A 20,805-nucleotide genomic window follows, 5' to 3' on the forward strand; every position below is an offset into this window, starting at 1 on the left:
GGGCACTTGCTCCCCCACCCCCAAAATCCATTTCAATCCATCTGAACCACTTTGAACCGCTTTCTTCAGTGGTGAATGACCGCTCTTTTTGCCACCACTCTAGATTTACTGTATCTACCTCCCATGCCTTTTCCTCCTCCTCTTGTAGTGGATCCTCTGGTTTGACCCTTTTAAAATTAAACCCTTCTCATTGTTGGTGGCTGGTTCGGGGCTTGGGGGCAGGGAAGGTTTTCTACATAAATTATGGCTAGTGTTTTTGCTTCTGGACAATGGGGGCAGAAATGGATGCTCCAAAAAGTGGGTTTGTACTTTGACTGATGGGTCAGTCATCCTTAGTTAAAATAGATTTTATTTCCATCTTCCCCAGTTGTGGCACAGGGTCCTTCATAGCTGGCTATTAAAGAGACACCAATGTTGAAAATCACTTTTCCATCTGAAAATGTTGGAGCTGATATTGTTAGAAGCAAAATCCCCAGAAGACTAGAGCAAAGCACAGTACATGCTGTTAATACGGTTTTCTCCCCGTATGGTGGTGCATATTGGCAGTATGGACAATACTTTAATTAGTGAGAGTTGGATTAAGGTTTGAAAAACAAAACCACCTTCTATTTTTCTACAAATAAACTTACCTTTGCTTGGTTACTGGGCCAGATTTCCCCCACCCACCCCAGCTGGTGTAAACTGGCATAGCTCCACTGAAATTAATGGAGCTATGCCAATTTAGTCAATAAAGATACTTTTCTCTTAACACAGAATAGCTTGCATTGAGTTAAGCTTTCTAGCTGATTGAGTCCTTAACTTTCCTTTTCTCTGAATGGCTATGATGCTCCCTTTTTTGTTTTTTGACCTGATTTTATCACCCCTTGTTACACTGCCCCTGGAACAGATTAAAATCCACCTTCTCCCCCTTTTGGACTGTCAAACCAGTGTGACAAACTAGGGGAGGGAACGAGAGAGGGGAGGGTATCTGGAAGTTCAACAGCTCAGAAGGCAGTTTTCCAGATCAGAAAACAGATAGAATATGGAGAGAGTTAAATAAGGACTGATCAAATATACAGGTGAAAAAGGCAGATAGGGGCTCAGTACCAAGCCACCTAAATCAGCATTAGGCCCAGATGCTGCTTTTGGATGCACACAGGCCTCACACACCCATTCATTGCATGGAGCTATCTTGAGCTAAAACCAGCATGAAGATATATTTTGATTTCATCCAACACAGAGGTCTCCACTATAGATTCCCATGCAAGTTAAGCAGCTAGCCCAGAATTAATCAGACACAACAGAACTGATGCTGATGGCAATAGGGAAGCACTTTAAGAATGGTCATATTGGGTCAGACAAATGGTCCATCCCAGTGTCCTGTCTCTGACGGTGACTAGTGCTAGATGCTTCAGAGGGAATGAACAGAACAGGGCAATCATTGAGTGACCCATCCCCAGTCATCCAGACCCAGTTTCTGGCAGTCAGAGATTTGGGGACACCCAGAGCATGGGGTTGCATGAAGTTGTCTAAACCTTTTATGAACCCAGTAATATTTTTGGCCTTCACAACATCTCCCAACATTGAGTTCCGCTGGTTGGCTGTGCGTTGTGTGAAGAAATACTTTTTGTTTTGTTAAACCTGCTGCCTGTTAATTCCATTAGGTGATCCCTGGTTCTTGTGTTATGGGAAAGTGTAAATAACAGTTCCTTATTTACTTTCTCCACACCATTTATAATTTTAGAGCTCTCTACCACATCTCACCTTAGTCCTCTCTTTTCCAAGCTGTACAGTTCCAGGCTTTTTAATCTCTCCTCATAAGGAAGCTTTTCCATACCCTTAATTGTTTTTGTGTCCCTTCTCTGTACTTTTTCCAATTCTGAATATCTCTTCTGAGATGCAGTGACCAGAACTGCGTGCAGTATTCAAGGTGGGTTTGTATCGTGTGGCATTATGATTTTATTGTGTTGTCTTACGATCTCTTTCCTAATGGGTCCTAATATTCTGTTAGCTTTTTTTGACTGCTGCTGCACATAGAGCAGGTGTTTTCAGAAAACTATCCACAGTGACTCCAAGATCTTTAAGTAGTTAATTTAGACCCCATCATTTTGTATGTATGCTTAGTTGGGATTATGTTTTCCAAAGTGCCAGAGGCGATGTATGGCGGGGAGGGCATGCAGGGTCACATATGCCCTTCCCCAGTTTTTTTGGTCACATAGTACAGACGGACCCCCTCCCTGCAGAGCAGCTAAGTCAGCAAGCTGCCCTGGGCAAGGAGAGACAGAAGCAGGAGCAGAGGAGCATCTGGGAGCTGCTTGGAGGCTCTGCTGCTTTCCCAGAGGGGGCAGTCTGCTTTCCAGGAGGGAGAGGGCTGCCGAGTGTGTGTGTGTGTGTGTGTGTGTGTCTCAAGCTGTTCTGGGATTGTACTCCCCCCCCCCCCCCCTCACCAACGCTGAGAGCAGGCATGGGTTGTCTATGCAAAGTGCATTATTTAGCATTTATCAATGCTGAATTTCATCTGGCATTTTGTTGCCCAGTCACCCAGTTTTGTGAGATCCCTTTGTAACTCTTCACAATCTGCTTTGGACTTAACTATCTACTCCTGGGGGAATTCTGTTCCACTGCGCAATGCAGAATTTTGCAGAAATTAACAGAAATGGGCTGCAGTGCTGCTAGCCGCTACTGGGGGCCACTAGACTCGGCAGACCGCAGTTTGCACATAGAAGACACTGCTGGGGGAAGGAGAGAGAGCTAGAGGGTTCCTGGCAGCTGCGCTTCCCAGCATGCCCCACCCCAGGCCCAGCCCCCACTCCACCCTTTCCTTCAAGTCCCCACTCCCCCTCTCTTCCTGCCCCCCACTAAACCGCTGATTCATAGTGAGTGGGAGGTGCTGGGAGGAAGGGGGAGGAGCTGATTGTCAGGGCTGCTGGCAGGCAGGAGGTGCTGGGGGGAGGAGGAGGAGCTGATCCGCAGGGCTGCCGGTGGGTGCTGAGCACCCACTTTTTTTTTTTTTTCTGTGGGTGCTCCAGCCCCGGAGCACCCATGGGGTCGGCACCTATGCTCTGCTCTTCTCTAGTATATAGAGAATCCTGCTAATAGATCCTCCCCTAAGGGATGTCAGTCTGAACCGTGTGCTCCTCCACACTTATTGGCTTTCCCCCTGCCCTTTAGTTTAAAGACTCCTGTACAACCTTTTTAATTTTACATGCCAGTAGTCTGGTTCCATTTTGGATTAGGTGGAGCCCATGCTTCCTGTACAGCTCCTCTTTTCCCAAAAGCTTCCCCAGTTCCTAATAAACCTAAAATCCTCATCCCTACACCATCGTCTCATATGCCCACTGAGACCCTGCAGTTCTGCCTGTCTGACTGGCCCTGGTCATGGAACTGGAAGCATTCCAGAGAATGCTACCATCAAGGTCCTGGACTTTAATCTCTTATCTAGCGGCCTAAATTTGGCCTCCAAGACCTCTCTCAGATCCTTCCCTATGTCATTGGTACCTACATGTACCACAACCACCAGTTTCCCCCTACCACTGCATATAAGTCTGTCTAGATGTCTTTAGTGATTTGCAACTTCTCACCTGGTAGGCAATTTACTATGCAGTTCTCCTGGTCATTGCAAACCCAACTATTTACATTTCTTATAATCGAGTCTCCCATAACTATTGCCTGTCTCTTACTAATCACGAGGGCTCGCTTCTGCCCCCTCCCCCCCCCCCCCCGAGGGGTAGGTAGCCTCAGTGCGAGAGGATACCATGGCATCATCTGGAGGGAAATAATGGGATCATTTCCCTCCTCTCCAGCTTAATGTTCTCCTTCACAGAGACTTTCATCCTCCTCAGCAGCACAGAAGCTGCCAGATTGGGGGTGGGACCATTCTGCTGTGTCCCAGAAAGTCTCCTCTGTGTACCTCTCTGTCTCCCTTATCTCCTCCAGTTCAGCCACTCTGGTCTCAAGAGCCTGTATTCAGTCTTGGAGGGCCATGAGTTTCTTCCCCTGATTTCACACACATGCCACCGGCCCACAAGGTGGGTAATCATACTGCTGCATTCAGTGCAAAAAAAGTGGACAGCCCCCACTCTGCTGCTGGACTTCTGCCTGCAGTATTGTTACACTTCGTGGTTTTTTTATTTATTGGGGGGCCAGGAGGTTATTGGCCTAAGTTTAGAGAACGTTTGTTTGTTTGTCGAGTGTATGTGGCTTTCACGCTTCCTTTCTAAACTCCCTTGCAAAACTCCCCTGTTTGCTGCTCCTGTTTGCTAGCTCCTCTGGTTGCTTAGGAGCTGGTTTCTTAAACTCCTGTTCTCTCCAAGTAGTCCTGCTCCCACCCCCCATCAAAGGATCCTAACAGGATTAGGGATCAAAGGAGTGGGAGGAATCAATCCTGGGAGGAGAAAAATTTTTTTATTTCTTGACCACATCTTGGCAAAATTAAAAGTAATCCAAATATGTAAATCAAATCAGACCTCTGCTCATGTGGAAGCTCCAGCCTTGACAACTGTGCAAGCCATCAACCCTCAAGCTGCTAAACCAGGATGTAGCTTGCATGTGGAGGAGGAGGAGGGCAGAGGAGTGTCATTCTAGATTCATAGTGGCCCCCAAACATCCATTGTTTTTCGCCTATGACTGGAAAGGTCTTAATTAGTCACTTCACCTTAAATGATCCCTTGAAATGATCCCTTAACTATTTATGCTAAACAGTCTATTCTACCTTGTATTTAGCTGTGACACTCTGACTACCTTTCCTGGACCTGAAGAAGAGCTCTGTGAATGCTTGTGTCTCTTACCAACAGAAGTTGGTCCAATAAAAGATATTACCTCCCCAGCCTTCTCTCTCTGATATCCTGTGACCAACATGCCTACAACAACACTGCATGAACCTTCAGAGACTGAACCAAGCCTTTCCAATGAGCAAAACTGCCTTCTCTAAGCTGTTCCAGTGGACTGATTTGCTTACTTAGCATCCCAGGGTTCTTTGTCCCGTTTTTTCAGCTTATCAAGTGTCTGTCCAAAGCAGCAGGAATTACACACCGCTGCAATTAATTAAGCACGTTTTCTCTTTTGCACCACGCCTTTCACTCTGCAATATCACAGTGCAGGAACATGAATGATCCTGGTGCTAAATGGCAAAATACACTTATGAAACTGGAGTTCTTTTCAGCCATCACTACTGTTCTCTGCAGCTTGGCAAGGGGAAGCAGGGCTGCTTCGACATCAGCAGAGGTCTGATTTACATATTCGGATCACTCTTAATTTTGCCAGGCTGTGGTCAAGAAATAAAAAGCTCTTTCTCTTCCCAGGATCAATTCCTCCTTATGCCTGGCTTCTTCTAGAACTTGGTCACTCACATATATTCATGAAGGAATCATTGTCCCTCCTGCAATTCTTTTTTCATCTGGTCTCCTCTTGGATATTCAGTAGTTTTGCTTAACACAAACGATTGTTTAATTATATTATAATACAGCCACTTTCTAAAGATCCCATCCCACAGGATTCTTGCGCTTGGGCCTTAGTTTCCCAATACCAGGCCAGCAGAACGACTGCAGCTCTTAGCATTTTGACATCTGCTGGCAGTGGTGGAAGGACTGAATGCAAGCCATACCCCTTACTGTATTTCGTGCATGTCGCCATCATAGTTATAAACGCTGCCCTCCCAATGTCCTGGTCAGTTTCCTCTTGACTGTCTTCAGCAAAGAAGCTCCCATGCTGCACTTCTGCCTGGCTCCAGCTCTTCATTGGATGGGTGTCCTTTCTGGCACCCCTCCTTCCTGTCGGTTCTGAGCTTTGCTGAAGATGTGAGGCATTTTCTGGTGTTCAGTCCTCTTCTCTGCACCCTCTAAGCAGGTACTATTTGCTGCTTTAGCACTTTGGGAGCCCCACATCCTCCCTCCAGCACCCCTTTGGCATCTAACTGTTCTCCCTGCTTTGAGATTTTCCTTTTGGGGCAAGTCTTTAAGGGAAGAAAGAGGACAGCTTCAAGCCACGGCCATGCAGCTGGACTGTGTCTATGACCAACAATCTTGTCCTCTAGCTAGGAGTTAGACATGATGGGAGAACACCACAGCCGCATTCAAAAGCACGTGACCATAAGAAAACCTGATTCCACCGTGCATTGGGCAGTGTCCTTTGCCTCAGTTTCCCACCTTGTTAAAATGAATGAACGTCCCTTTAACACACCACTCCCCTCTCCCTCCGCTGCACCCCACTCACCATTGTCTGTCCTTGGTTAGTGAACTGCTAGAAGGGCATTCATGAGGGGTCATCTCTAACCCCTGGGAGGGAGTATCGAGCAATGCTGTACTGCTGCCTCTGCAACTGGCTGCCGCTGTCCTCCTGCTGTGTCTCTGCCGCCACCACCACTGCTTGCTGCTCCCAAGACATCCCAGTCTGAGGTTCCACCACTTAACCCAGCTCTCAGTGATTTCAGCAGGTGGTGGGGAACCTCACACGCACTGCAGTCTTGGTATTCGCCGTCCCCAGTCCGAGGCTGTGTCTACACTATGAAATTAGGTCGAATTTATAGAAGTCGATTTTTTTAAAAAGTAATTTTATACAGTCGACTGTGTGCGTCCCCACTAAGTGCATTAAGGCAGCGGAGTGCGTCCTCGCTACCGTGGCTAGCATTGACTTATGGAGCGGTGCACTGTGGGGAGCTATCCCACAGTCGCCACCGCCCACTGGAATTCTGGGTTGAGCTCCCAATGCCTGATGGGGCAAAAACATTGTTGCGGGTGGTTTTGGTACATGTTGTCGGTTGCCCCTCCCTCTGTGAAAGCAACAGCAGACAATCGTTTCGCACCTTTTTTCCGTGCAGGCGCCATACTGCTTTCAGCAGACGGTGCAGGAGGACTGCTAACCGTCGTCATCGAACCACCGCTTCTGCTGCAACTTTGTCCTCCTGGTGGTCTCACAGATCCTCCTATAGGACTGTCGTCATCCGCCGCTTCCTCTGCAACTCTGCTCGGCTGCTCTTGTCTCGGCAAGTGTGCAGCCCGCTCAGCTGTTGTGTCCTGGCAGCAGATGGTGCAGTAGGTCTGCAAAACTGGTCATCCAACCACCGCTTCCCCTGCAACTCTGCTCTCCTGCAGATGTCATACCCCGGCAAGCATGGAGCCCGCTCAGATCACCGTGGCAGTTATGAGCATTGTAAACACCTCGTGCATTATCAGGCAGTACATGCAGAACCAGAAGCTGCAAAAGCAGGCGAGGAGGTGACGGCAGCGTGGTGACGAGAGTGAGGACATGGACACAGACTTCTCTCAAAGCACAGGCCCCGGCAATTTGGCCATCCTGGTGGCAATGGGGCAGGCTCATGCCATGGAACACTGATTCTGGGCCGGGGGAAACAAGCACAGACTGGTGGGAGCGCATATTGTTGCAGGTCTGGGATGATTCCCAGTGGCTGCAAAACATTCGCATGCGTAAGGGTTTCATGGAACTTTGTGACTTGCTTTCCCCTGCCCTGAAGCACAGGAATACCAAGATGAGAGCAGCCCTCACAGCTCACAAGAGCGTGGCGATAGCCCTCTGGAAGCTTGCAATGCCAGACAGCTACCAGTCAGTCGGGAATCAATTTGGAGTGGGCAAATCTACTGTGGGGGCTGCTGGGATCCAAGTAGCCAACGCAATCACTGAGCTGCTGCTATCAAGGGTAGTGACTCTGGGAAATGTGCAGGTCATAGTGGATGGCTTTGCTGCAATGGGGTTCCCTAACTGTGATGGGGCCATAGACGGAACCCGTATCCCTATCTTGGGACCGGAGCACCAAGGCAGCCAGTACGTAAACCGAACGGGGTACTTTTCAATGGTGCTGCAAGCACTGGTGGATCACAAGGGACGTTTCACCAACATCAGCGTGGGATGGCCGGGAAAGGTACATGACGCTCGCATCTTCAGGAACTCTGGTCTGTATGAACAGCTGCAACAAGGCACTTACTTTCCAGACCCGAAAATAACTGTTGGGGATGTTGAAATGCCTATAGTTATCCTTGGGGACCCAGCCTACCCCTTAATGCCATGGCTCATGAAGCCGTACACAGGCAGCCTGGACAGTAGTCGGAAGCTGTTCAACTATAGGCTGAGCAAGTGCAGAATGGCGGTAGAATGTGTATTTGGATATTTAAAAGCGTGCTCGCGCAGTTTATTGACTTCAGCGAAACCAATATTCCCATTGTTACTGCTTGCTGTGTGCTCCACAATATCTGTGAGAGTAAGTGGGAGACATTTATGGCGGGGGTGGGAAGTTGAGGCAAATCGTCTGGCCACTGATTAGGTGCAGCCAGACACCAGGGAGGTTAGAAGAGCACAGCAGGGCGTGCTGCGCATCAGAGAAGCTTTGAAAATCAGTTTCATGTGACAGTTCTGTTTGTTTCTCCTTGATGAAAACCTGCCCCCTTGGTTCACGCTACTTCCCTGTAAGCCAACTGCCCTCCCCTCCCCCCTTCGATGACCGTTTGCAGAGGCAATAAAGTCATTGTTTCAAATTCATGTGTTTCTTTATTAATTCGTCAAACAAATAGGGGGATGACTGCCAAGGTAGCCCGGGAGGGCTGTGGGAGGAGGGAAGCACTTCAAAACTTATTGAATGCCAGCCTTCTGTTTCTTGGGCAGTCCTCTGGGATGGAGTGGTTGGGTGCCCGGAGGTGCCCGCCCCACCCCCACCCCTTGCGTTCTTGGGCGTCTGCATGAGGAGGCTATGGAACTTGGGGAGGAGGGCGGTTGATTACACAGGGGCTGCAGTGGCAGTCTGTGCCTTTCCTGCACCTCAACCATACGCCGGAGCATATCAGTTTGATTCTCCAGTAGCCTCAGCCACCTCTCCTGTTGCTTCAGCCGCCTATCCTCTCACGCGTCCCTCCTGCCCACGCGTTCATTGTGTGCTTTCCTGGACTCTTCCGTTGTTTGCCTCCATGCATTCTGCTGGGTTCTTTCAGTTTGGGTGGATTGCATGAGCTCAGAGAACATTTCATCGCAAGTACTTTTTTTTTTGCCTTCTTATCTGTGCTAGCCTCTGGGATGGAGATGCTAGTCACAGCATTGAAACGTTTGCAGCTGTGGGAGGGGGAAAAAAGGGACAGTAAAATTGAAAAAGACACATTGGCCATTTAAAAGGAGGGGATGATGTTTTTGGGTTAATGTGCAGCACAAACCCAACTAAACCCCCAATTCTCTGGGATGGTCGCTTCACCCCTCCCCACACTGCATGGCTAACAGCGGGGATGATTTCTTTTCAGCCACAGGCAAACAGACCAGCAGGAATGGCCACCTCTGAATGTCCCTTTAATAAAATTCCTCTATTTCAACCAGGTGACCATGAATGATATCACTCTCCTGAGGATAACACAGAGAGATACAGGACGGATGTTGCTTGAATGCCAGCAAACACCGGGACCACACGCTGCCATGCTTTCTTATGCAATGATTCCAGACTACGTGCTACTGGCCTGCCATGGTAAAGTGTCCTAACATGAAGGACGCAATAAGGCTGCCCTCCCCAGAAACCTTTTGCAAAGGCTTTGGGAATACCTCCAGGAGAGCTTCATTGAGATGTCCCTGGAGGATTTCCGTTCCATCCCCAGACACGTTAACAGGCTCTTCCAGTAGCTGTACTGGCCGCGAATGCATCCCAAGTCTTCAGGGAAAATTAATCATTAAACACGCTTGCTTTTAAACCGTGTATTGTATTTACAAAGGTACACTCACCAGAGGTGCCTTCTCTGCCTTCAAGGTCCGGGAACCCAGGTTGGGAGGGTATTGGCTCCAGGGTGATAAACAATTCCTGGCTGTCGGGGAGAACGGTTTCTCTGCTTGCCTGGTGTGCACTATCTTCAACCTCCCCCTCCTCATCATCTTCTTCGTCCTCAAAATCCTCATCCCTGTTGCGTGAGACTCCCTTGCAGGAGTCCACGTCCAGGTGTGGGGTAGTGGTAGGGGCACCCCCTAGAATTTCAGCTCATCATAGAAGCAGCATGTCTGGGACTCTTACCTGGAGCGGGCGTTTTGCCTCTGTGGTTTTTTGGTAGGCTTGCCTGAGCTCCTTAAGTTTCACACTGCACTGCTGCAGGTCCCTGTTATAGCCACTGTCCTTCATGCCCTTGAAGATTTTTGCAAATATTTTGGAATTTCATCTTTTGGAACGGAGTTCTGATAGCATGGATTCATCTCCCCATACAGCGATCAGATCCAGTACCTCCCATTGGGTCCATGCTGGAGCTCTTTTGCAATTCTGGGACTGCATGGTCACCTGTGCTGATCAGCTTGCCACGGTGGCCAAACAGACAATGAAATTCAAAAGCTTGCGGGGCTTTTCCTGTCTACTTGGCCAGTGCATCCGAGCTGAGAGCGCTGTCCAGAGCAGTCACAATGGAGAACTCTGGGATAGCTCCTGGAGGCCAATACCATCGAATTGCATCCACACTACCCCAATTGGACCCGACAATGTCGATTTCAGCACTAATCCCCTTGTCGGGGAGGAGTACAGAAATAAATTTTAAGAGCCCATTAAGTCGACAAAAATGGCTTCGTTGTGTGGACGGGTGCAGGGTTAAATCGATCTAACACTGCTAAATTGGACCTAAACTCGGTAGTGTAGGCCAGGGATAAGGCTCAGCATTGATGCCAGCTCTAGGAATCACCAGCCAGAAACAAAGACTCTCAATTGAGCCTAGTCGGCTCTGTTAAATATAGGAGAGGGGCAGGTCAAATAGTGTCTAGGGCTCTCTTGGCAGCATTCATACCACCAGGTAGAAACACCTATCCTCACCCAATCTCCCCATCACTGAGGTTTGACATACCTACCCGCTGCTTAGCGAGTGAGTTTCACTTTAGTGGGAACCCCTCAATCAGGGAGGGCTAAGCACAGTTCTGCTGCGCTTTACTCGTACAATAAGAATAGCAACATTTCATTACCCCTGCATTCAAATACTAAAGTGACTTGTAATCCAAAATCAGTCAAAATTGATCATTTTGACAAAGCAGCTCCATCTGCTGTGAACCTAGGCAGAGTAGATGTGTCTATGCAAACATTGTCTGTGCCCGAAGTCTCTTCCGCTAGTGTGTCACTACATGTCGGGGAGAGCTCATTCAGACCTCACTTACATCTATTAGAAAGTTTTTCCTAATGTCTAACCTAACTCTCCTTTGCTGCAAGTAAAACAATGGACCTGAGCATCATGTGTATCGCATATGCTCCTTTGACCCACGGGACCTGTTGCATTTAACACAGTTTTCCTGTTGCAGAGTGATGTGTGCATTTGTAATTCTTTATTATAGTATGCCTGCTATTATAGTTAAGGTTGCATGGTTGTTTCCATTCTTAACCCCCTGTTTTCACTAGCTCAGTACTCTTTGGAAAATTTCCTCTCTTAGGCTGAAATTTCCCAAGGTTGATTTGTGCCAGAACATGATTATTTTAAAAATAGAGAATTAGAGCAAAATAGGCTGTGCTGTCTTTCAGTGTGGAGAGGAGGCTTTTCCCAATATTTTGGAAAACTGTTTGTTTAAATATTGCAACTTTTTGACACCCTACAGCCAAAATAGCTGAGATCTGAGATTTGTCATGTAAATCATTCTTGTTTAGGGGCAGTGTATGGCATTGTTCCAAAGGAAACTGATTTTGATTTGACTGAGATATGACCACTTGGGAAAACTTGGTTCTGAGCATAAATGTCAGGATTATTTTTGCAGGTCATAAAGGGTGCTCCTTAGAATGGATAGCCCATGCATGCATGCATGGATAGTGTAGGTTCTCAGGTCATCACTTGAATTGCTCTCAGAAAAGCAGCCTAAAACCAAATTGTTCCCTCCAGCAAGCTCTGCTTATCCCTTTTATCACCTCTTTCTGTGACTTGTCACAAATTAGCCCCATTGGGAGCCCCTCCTTCTAGGATTAGCAGCATTTGAGGCCGCTCTTCTTTGCGGGGTGGGGGAGATGGGGGAGAAGGGAGTCCATTAGCCCCTTCCTGTCCTGGCTGGTATGGATGATGCATATCCCATCACATTCTATATCCTAAATTCTTGTAGCCTTTCTTTCTCAGAGTAAAGGACATTTACAAAAATGGCTGCGGATAGCAAGGCACCTTTAGTCATCAAAGGGGTCTGATTTTCAGAGGTACTGAGTGTTTGCAGCTCACATTAAAGTCAGCAGGAACTGTGGATGCTCAGCACCTCTGCAAATGAGGCCATGTATTTAGGTTCCGGTGTCAGCCAGCAGACAAGCATGGAATGTCTATGTGCTGTACATCCCTGGATCAGCAACTCAGATGCTCAGGGTGTGATCTGCATGCTTGTCTTCTGGCTGTTGGTGTCCAGGCTGTGAGCCCTAGTAGCAGAGCATTTCAGGTACCTGGGGTGACATGGCAGGTGGTGCCACAAATGTCTCACTGGACTGGATTGCATCCCAGAAGACAACCTGTAAGCCGGTAGGGTCCCCACCCATCTCCCAGCAAAAGCTGAGTACTCAGAGAATCAAGCGACCACTCCTGGGGTATGATTTTATTAACACAAAGGTGATTCTAAAATAACACTAAATAAATAAATATATCTCCTACCTAAGCCTTTCCCAGGGCTGGCTGCTTCTGTGGTTCCTTCTCTCAAGGCCTGCCTGGTGCAGCTATCTGGACCTATTAATAGCAGGAAAATCCTGCTTACGTAGCCAAAATAGGAGTCTTGAAAAAGTCTTCTGTGCCCAACCCTGTCCCCAGTCTTCTAGGGGAGGGCTAACTTAATCGTTCTCTCCTTTGCACTATTGTAATGCCCCATTATTCATCCCCATACTGTTCTCCCTGCTGCAGAAATTCCCTCGCCTCACTTTCCTGCTATTGCTCATTATTGTCCAGGAAGTCCTCTGGTTCTACAAATTAGGTGCCAGATTGTGCCACTCCACTGCCTTCCAATTAGTGTCTTAACCTGCAGGCATGTCTAGATGGAGTACTCTCAGCGGACAATGTTACCCTACAAGAGTCAGGGAGGTAGAATCTGGCCTTAAAGTTGAATTCTCTTTTCTCATTAGTTCCGCCAAAGTGCATGAGTTACACTGCATGGGTATCCCACGACAATGAATTCCATTTGTTGCCATTTATTTATTAGCCTACTTCCCCCATCTTTCTCTAGCCTTCCTTGGTGTCTGCCTACATCCTCAGCTATATTAGTTGTCTCTCCTATCATAAGATTACCTGTGACTATCACACAAAGCAGTTTGTATCTGCTTCAAGATTAAGATGACCATTAACCCGGGTCTGGGCACTTTTCCCTTTGATATTCTTTGTATTGTATAAGACAGTGCCTCTATTCTGCAGCCACATTTTAACATTACAGTGTTAGAGCTTTAAAAGGGAATATTTGAAGGGAAGGACATTCAGTTGCCCATGCCCTTGATATTCTTTCCCATCTCCTCTCTATCACTATATTCCACACCTTTCAGTCTACTCTTTCCCCTCCTATCTCCACTTATTAGTAAGAAGAGAAGCTGTTTTCTGATTCATATTAGAGGGCAAGTGGTTTGACCAGTAACAACCTAGAACCTAGCTTGAAGTGTAAGTGAGCAAAAGGAAACCCTTGCTTGGAGTCTCTACATTAAATTTTACTGCAATCTTAAAAAAAACATTGTATGTTTGGAAGAATGAAAACCTCATAGGCTAGATTCTGATACCATAACTCACACAGAATAGAAGTTTACTTCATGCTTCCATGTATTTGTATTCCAGCATTACTGAGATTGGGGTGCATTTGTGCTAGGCACTGTACAAACACAGAGTAATAGAGAGTCCCTGCTTGAAAGGGCTTACAGTCTAAATTGACAAGACCGACAGTGTGGGAGGGAAGACACAGAGGTCAAATGACTTGCCCAAGGGCACACGGCAGGTGACAGAAGCCAGTCTTCTGTTTCCATCCATAGGCAATGCCGCCTTTCATTGAAGTGAGTGGGGCTACCTGCAGAGCAGAGAACAGTGCATCAGGAACAAGGGTGGCAGAATCTGCCCCATACTTGTACAGGGACAAGTTTAATTAGCCATCTGTTCATATTAGACTCTTATCTTTTGCTCTTTTATCCACGATTGCTTTTACTGGAATATGCCATGTACTGCAGTTCTAACTACTACTCAAAGTGGTTCTATTTTTAGCCATGTAACAATGGATAAATGTATGACTCTTCAACTAACAAGCTGCTTGTTAGCTTAGATTACTGTCTAATTTGAAGTGAATATTACTTTATATATGGAATCAATTATAAATATTAACTAATGTATAAGGTTTTGGATGTAGCAGAGAGAGGCTTATAAAATCAAATGGGGGAAGAACTTTACCTCTTTTCCTGTCTTCTCTTCCCTCTCCTGTCTTTTTGTGTGTTTACTGTAATGGGTTATTCCTGTTTCAATGGAAGCCAGCTATCTTCTGAACAAAACCACGACTTACAGTTGCTGAAGTACTGCATGTAACGTATTGCTACTGCTTTGTGTTGTGCTAAAGGGCTGGACAGCGACTTCAGGCACAGCCTTGAGCAAGGGGTGGTATGTGAGCTGTGTCACCCCAAGAGTAACCCTGGGAGCCGCTGTGACTCTCAGAGACCCTTCAGAGTCCCCATACCTCCCCTGATGCTCCTAGGGGTAATCATTTTGGGCTAGATTCACAAATGAACTTAAGTGTTGCAATGCTCAGCATCACCACATCTAACTGTTAGGCCTAGAAAACCAATGGGATTCACGAAGCCTGACTACGGTGCTCCCTTTGTAACTTTTAACCAGTAGTTAGGATGCTCATCTGGGATGTGGGAGACCCTAGGTTCAAGTGCCCCCCTCTGCCTTAGGCAGATTTAAACAGGTATCTCCCACCTCTCAGGTGAGTGCCCTAGCCACCGGGCTATGGGATATTCTGATGCAGGTTCCCTCAGTCTCTCCTGCTGAAACTGATGTTGTGAAGGCCAAGACTATAGCAGGGTTCAAAAAAGAACTAGATAAGTTCATGGAGGATAGGTCCATCAATGGCTATTAGCCAAGATGGGCAGGGATGGTGTCTCTACCCTCTATTTGCCAGAAGCTGGGAATGGGTGGCAGGGGATGGATCACTTGATGATTACCTGTTCTGTTCATTCCCTCTGAAGCACCTGGCATTGGCCACTGTTGGAAGACAGGATTCTGGACTAGATGGACCTTTGGTCTGACACAGTATGGCCATTCTTATGTTCCACTGTGGATCAATAATTAGTCATTGGGACAGAGAGAGAGAGCACAAGCATGATAATGACTCTGTGGCTTTTGTGGATAGAGCATTCACCCAGGATGTGGGAGAGCCAGCATCCAGTTCCCCCACTCGAATGGCTCTTTAATTATTGATCCACAGTGGAAGAGCTTCAAGTGGAGGGACTGAGGCAGCCCCACAGCAGACTGTCCCATAGCTCAGTGGTTAGACCACTCGCCTGAGAGGTGGCAACTCCCTTCTCCCCTGCAGGCAGAGAGCGGACTTGAACTCCCCCATTCCAGGTGAGTCCCCTAATCACAGAGCAAAAGCTTATGAGGGAAGTGCTGGTGATCCTCCTCCTTCTGCCCCAGCTGTCTGGCTGTTTTGTGCGAGCTTGTGCCTGGTCTCCTAGATGGCGTTTGAGGCCGCCTACCAAATCGGGCCTTGCAGGCGAGTAGGGTGGAGGAATGCCTATCTTCCACCAGTTTGTGCATTGCTCTGGGGCTTAGGAGTCTGGACGCCTAGAGAGAGGCAGCTGTGCATGTGCTCAGAGGCAGGAGCATCGGCACCTAGGGAACTTTACTGCAAAAACTTAGGCACCAAGTGAGTTTAGGCATCTACAGACTTCGGCAGCAGCTGAGTGGGGGTTTGGTGAATATTAGTAGTGCCCGGCTCTAGGATTTAGGTGCCTAAAGTGTCAGTTATGTGTCTATGTCCCTTTGTGACTCTAGCCCTTACTGCTGGTCTCACGAAAGCTCATGCTCAAATAAATTGGTTAGTCTCTAAGGTGCCACAAGTACTCCTTTTCTTTTTGCAAATACAGACTAACACGGCTGTTACTCTGAAACCTGTACCAGGAGTAAATTTCTACTGTCTGTACCAGTTGAGCTACCCAACTTATGGAATAACATTTTAAGGAGGAGATGAATCAAAGTGATAAATTTAAAAGATATAAGTCATTAGGAGCAAATGGCAGAATCCTAATGGCATGTTTACGCTGAATCTGGGAACAAGCCTCCCAGCCTGGGTCCATAGACTTTTGTGTTAGTGAGGCTCATGGTAGCCCTCTAAGAATAGTTGTGTAGACAATAGTTGGCCATTGCGGCTCAGGCCGGAGCTCAGGCTCTCAAGGATGGAGCTCAGGCTCTTGAGTCCCTTCCCTGGGACTGAACTTCAGCCTTCAGAGCCTGAACTTCAGCACAAGCCGCAACGGCTACACAGCTCTTTTCAGAGTGCAAGTCTGTGGACCCAGGCTGGGAGGCTCACTCCCAAATGCAGTATAGACATGCCCGGAGAGCTGTGAGGGAGCTTAAGAATGAAGTATGAAGTTACAAAAATACATCAATCCCTCATTAAAATCCACTGTTCTACTGAAGGATTGGAGGGTAGCAAATACTGTATTGTACCAATCTTAAAAAAGAGTGGTGGGGTGATCCCCGAAATTATTTACAGGAGGATTAAAAAGAAGGATTAAACATTTTATATGGATAATGCAAACATCCACCATTTTGCTACATAGGATGATTTTATTTATTTATTTTTGTTTTGTTTTTTAATAGTAGAGATACAAACCTTCCTACTTCAGGGAATAAGCCAACCACTAACTGACAGGGGTTCGGAAGAAACTTTCCCTTTAGACAAGTCGTATAAAGGGAAAGTTTCTTCCTAATTATCTGCTCCAAGAGTTCTTCCACCTTCCCCTGATGTTACTGGCTACTGTCAGAGATGAGAGATACTTTGCCGGATGGATCACTGGTTCAGTCCAGACTGGCAGATTTCTCTGTTCCAATATAGAGTCTCCTTCAAAACAAAGTATAAAATCAGAGGTGCATAGCAAGCAGAGAAAAGGGTTAAACCAATAAGGCTTACACAGCTGGGTCTTACCAAAACTTGCAAGGAATGGAAAAGGTTTAGATAAGTTCCACTTATCCCAGGTATTCCTACTTCTGGGCTGGGAGGGTCAGACTGTCCTGCTGCAGTTTCTGTCCGTCTGTCTCCCACAGTGCACCTCCTCCCCCAGGCCAGGGATGCTGCTTCCCATGCATATCTCCCCCCACCTTCCTCTCTTGGCAAGGATTTTTAGCAGGTCAGTGTCCTTTTGATCTTAGGCCCACAACCCTAAGAAAAATAAACGTGGCTAGAGCCAGGCAGGTAGGCACTTCTGATTCATAGCAGACCTGCTGTTCTCTTAAGGACCCTAGAAGTATTTTCCCCAAGGATATCTCATCTTTAGCTATTGTTTTATTTCCTGTTTCCTCTCCCTAACAGCCACTTTTGATTTAACTCCATGTGGTCAGACAGAATAATATCAAGTAGATAAACTGAGGTACATCTAATAGTCATATAAAATAATACAGGAATCTCTCTCGCTCTTTACAATGTTACACTCAGAAATCCTTAAAAAGAAAAGGAGTACTTGTGGCACCTTAGAGACTAACCAATTTATTTGAGCATTAGCTTTCGTGAGCTACAGCTCACTTCATCGGATGCATACCGTGGAAACTGCAGAAGACATTCCACGGTATGCATCCGATGAAGTGAGCTGTAGCTCACGAAAGCTCATGCTCAAATAAATTGGTTAGTCTCTAAGGTGCCACAAGTACTCCTTTTCTTTTTGCAAATACAGACTAACAGGGCTGTTACTCTGAAACCTGTCAGAAATCCTTGTGTACCAATCAAAGATTGTATCCCTTAGGGGCCAGATTGGGGAGCCCTTATTTGCACTTACTCATTAGGTGAGCACTTACTCATTCAGACAGTGCCATTGAAACCAGAAGGACTAATTGCACAAGTAAGTGTTCCCTGATGTGAGCAAGGGCTCTAAGTGCTTGTTTTTATAATGAATAAAATGCTGCATAGCACTTACAACCCCCTCCCCCAAGAAGAACCAATGAGGCAGCTATGAGAATGGACGTTTTTAACAGGCTCCAGTCACACTTTTTGCTTGTCGTTTAGAAAGCAGGCAGACCAGCGAGCAGATGAAATCCTTGAACTGATGTGAAAAGAGAGCAGCTATTAGCTGTATCATTCTCTGACTTAAACTGAACTGGGTTTGCTTTGGAAATGGGGTGATTTTACATTCTTCAGGAAGACTGTATTAAAACGGGGAAAATCTGTCATGATGATTGCTTCTTTTCGACGACTCTAATGTGCATAGCTGTGCCAGCACACATTCTAGCCAATCCTTGTTAAAATAAAAAACATGCTGTCATTCGCAGGCAGGTTTCCATATGAACAGAAACAAAAAACTTGCTAGCATAACCCTCCACCTTATAAAGAAGTCTCTTTCTCTCAGCAATTCTGGTAGGCAGTACTTTATTTTTCTGCTTTTCATCTGTGTCTGAATTTTGGAAATACTAACTAACTTATATATATTTATATTTCAGGAAACTGTTTTAGAAGGATAACTTCTCTAAAAAAGTTGGCTTTGTATCCAGTTTGAGTCTGACTTGCTATACAGAACCAAGTCAGGTACCTTTATGGTGGAATTACAAATGCCGTGGCACTTTAGCTTGTTACTGAAGTGTGTGTTTGCAACGTTGTATGTAATGCCAAGCATACATTTTGGTTTGTACGGTAATTTAAAGTTGTTGTGAGATGCTGCATTCTTAGGACCCTTTCAGGAAATGTTGATTTGACTGCAGGTCATACTTGTCCTGTTTCCACCGTTTAAAAAAAATAAATAAAAATCCAGCTGTTACTGGAGAAGGGAAGCTGACTCTCTTCCTTTGGGCAAGGAAGTCTTGATTAGTAAAGCAACATGTCACCTGGATGAACTGCTGATATTTAACTCAGATTCTATGCTGAATTATTAACAGTTTAGGAGCTTTTAAAAATTCATTTGTGTAAACTACAGTTATAGATTTTGGGTTTTTTTTTAAATCTGGAGACTGATGAAAGCCAGTATCTCAGGGAATTACCAAAATCTGGTGCTCAGCTAGAATTTAAGACATTTAGGTGACTATAAATTGGTACAGTGGGTTATGCAAGTTTGATCTTAGGTAAAATTTTCAAAAGCACGTAAGTGACTTAGCAGCCTAAATCCCATTTTCAAAAGTGACTTAGACCCATAGGGGAGTCTAAATACCATTGGATTTCAGTGATACTTAGATTGCTAAGGGCCAGATATTTAGAGTTATTTAGGTGCCTAACTTCCATTGAAATCAATGGGACTTCGGTGCCTAAACACCTGTAAAAATCAGGCTTTTAGTAAGTCTGTTTTGAAAATGGGACTTAGGCTCCTAAGTCTAGCTGGTTGAAAGTGTCACGGAAATATTTTTCCACCAGAAAATGCCATTTTGTCAAAATTGAGATTTTTCCAAGAGAACATGTGGATTCAGAAATGGAACATTTTGACATCAGAATGGAACATTTTAATTTTTCATTTTGAAATATTTTTTCATTTAGAAATGTATTTTATATAATATTATTGTAATTTATAAAATAAAAAATTGAAATTGGAGCAAAACGTTTCAATCAACCCAAAGCAATTTTTTTTAAAAATTGTTTTATGGGCAATTTTTGAAATTGTTGGTTTTCTGATTTGGAATAAAAACAAATTTTGAAGTGTTGGAATTTTTTATAGTATGGAAATTCCAAGTTTTGACCAGTTACACGCCTAAATCACTTACATGCTTTTGAAAACTTTACCCCTAGTCATGCTCTGTGTTGGAAGTGAACTATCAAAGATTTCCTCTACCTAAGACTGTGCGGGGGGGGAGGGTTGGGGTGAGTGAGAGAAAGAAGGAACAGTTTCTTATATATAGGTAAAAGTGACAATATCCTTTTGGAACAAAAAACCCCAAAATGGACAGATACACAATTTTGAATGAAGAAAACTTCTCTCTCTCCTCCACACCAGCCTTTCCTGATCGGCGTTCTCTGGCCACCTCTGTGGTTCATCTGTTCCTTTCTCCAACAGTTCCGAACTAGTTAATACAGCTTTCCTGTTCTAGCATTGTCATGAAACTGAGCAGACAAGATCTGATTATTATACGAGCTTTAAAAATAATCTAGAAAAGTGAACCACATATCTGAGAATTAGAGCACTCAAGAAAAAGACTCTGCTGAGCTAAAGTAATGACAAAAAGTTACTAAAAATCTGAGCTTCTTATGGCTTCTGCCCTGCCCCTCCCCAGCACCTTCCCCATCCCGCTTACAGTGGGAGTGGTGTGGGGGGGCACCTGGCATAGTAGATAGCTACACTGCCTCTAGTGGCTTTGAACCAGCAGCAGCTCCCACTATACAGGGGGAATCACAAGCTAGTTGAAGCATCCTGGAGAACCCAGCCCTGTATCGCTATTCTCACTCCTCGATTGTTCTTTAAGGATTGTTTTGTAAAAAGGATTTTTAATGAGTATCTAATATAGAATAACGAAGTAAAAGCTTTTTTCAAGGTAGTTACTTTCATTCCTTGTCTTCAGCTCCAGCTAAAGTGTTGATAAGGTGGCATATAATTGAGTGCTACCTGTCGCTTCTCTACACCCACTCTAAAAGTGTACACCGCATTCCACTCTGCATCTAGGGATAGTTTGGTTTTTCTGCTTCTGGGCATGGCTTATGACATACAAGATCTATTCAGTTCCCTGTGCTGTATGTGCCTTGTTCATCCAAGTATGCAGAAAGGCTTAGATCTATAACAACAACATTCTT

At 45.8% G+C, this 20,805-nt stretch overlaps 1 protein-coding gene across 9 annotated transcripts in view; it reads left to right on the forward strand.

Moving 5' to 3' along the window:
- The window catches only part of CSGALNACT1 (chondroitin sulfate N-acetylgalactosaminyltransferase 1), an 87,201-nt gene that overhangs the window by 20,615 nt on the left and 45,781 nt on the right, over window positions 1-20,805 (forward strand). Inside the window, exon 3 of one of the 9 annotated variants that reach the window (XM_048848023.2) lies at window positions 9,286-9,430. The exons of 7 other annotated variants lie outside the window; for them this stretch is intronic. The gene's annotated coding sequence lies outside the window, so the exon portion shown is untranslated. Of the gene's footprint in view, window positions 1-9,285; window positions 9,431-18,190; window positions 18,457-20,805 lie in introns of those variants that run through there. One more of the 9 variants, XM_048848025.2, reaches the window with a different exon arrangement.

This window comes from Caretta caretta, chromosome 4, assembly GCF_965140235.1.
Source record: "Caretta caretta isolate rCarCar2 chromosome 4, rCarCar1.hap1, whole genome shotgun sequence".
Classification (NCBI taxonomy): Eukaryota; Metazoa; Chordata; order Testudines; family Cheloniidae; genus Caretta; species Caretta caretta.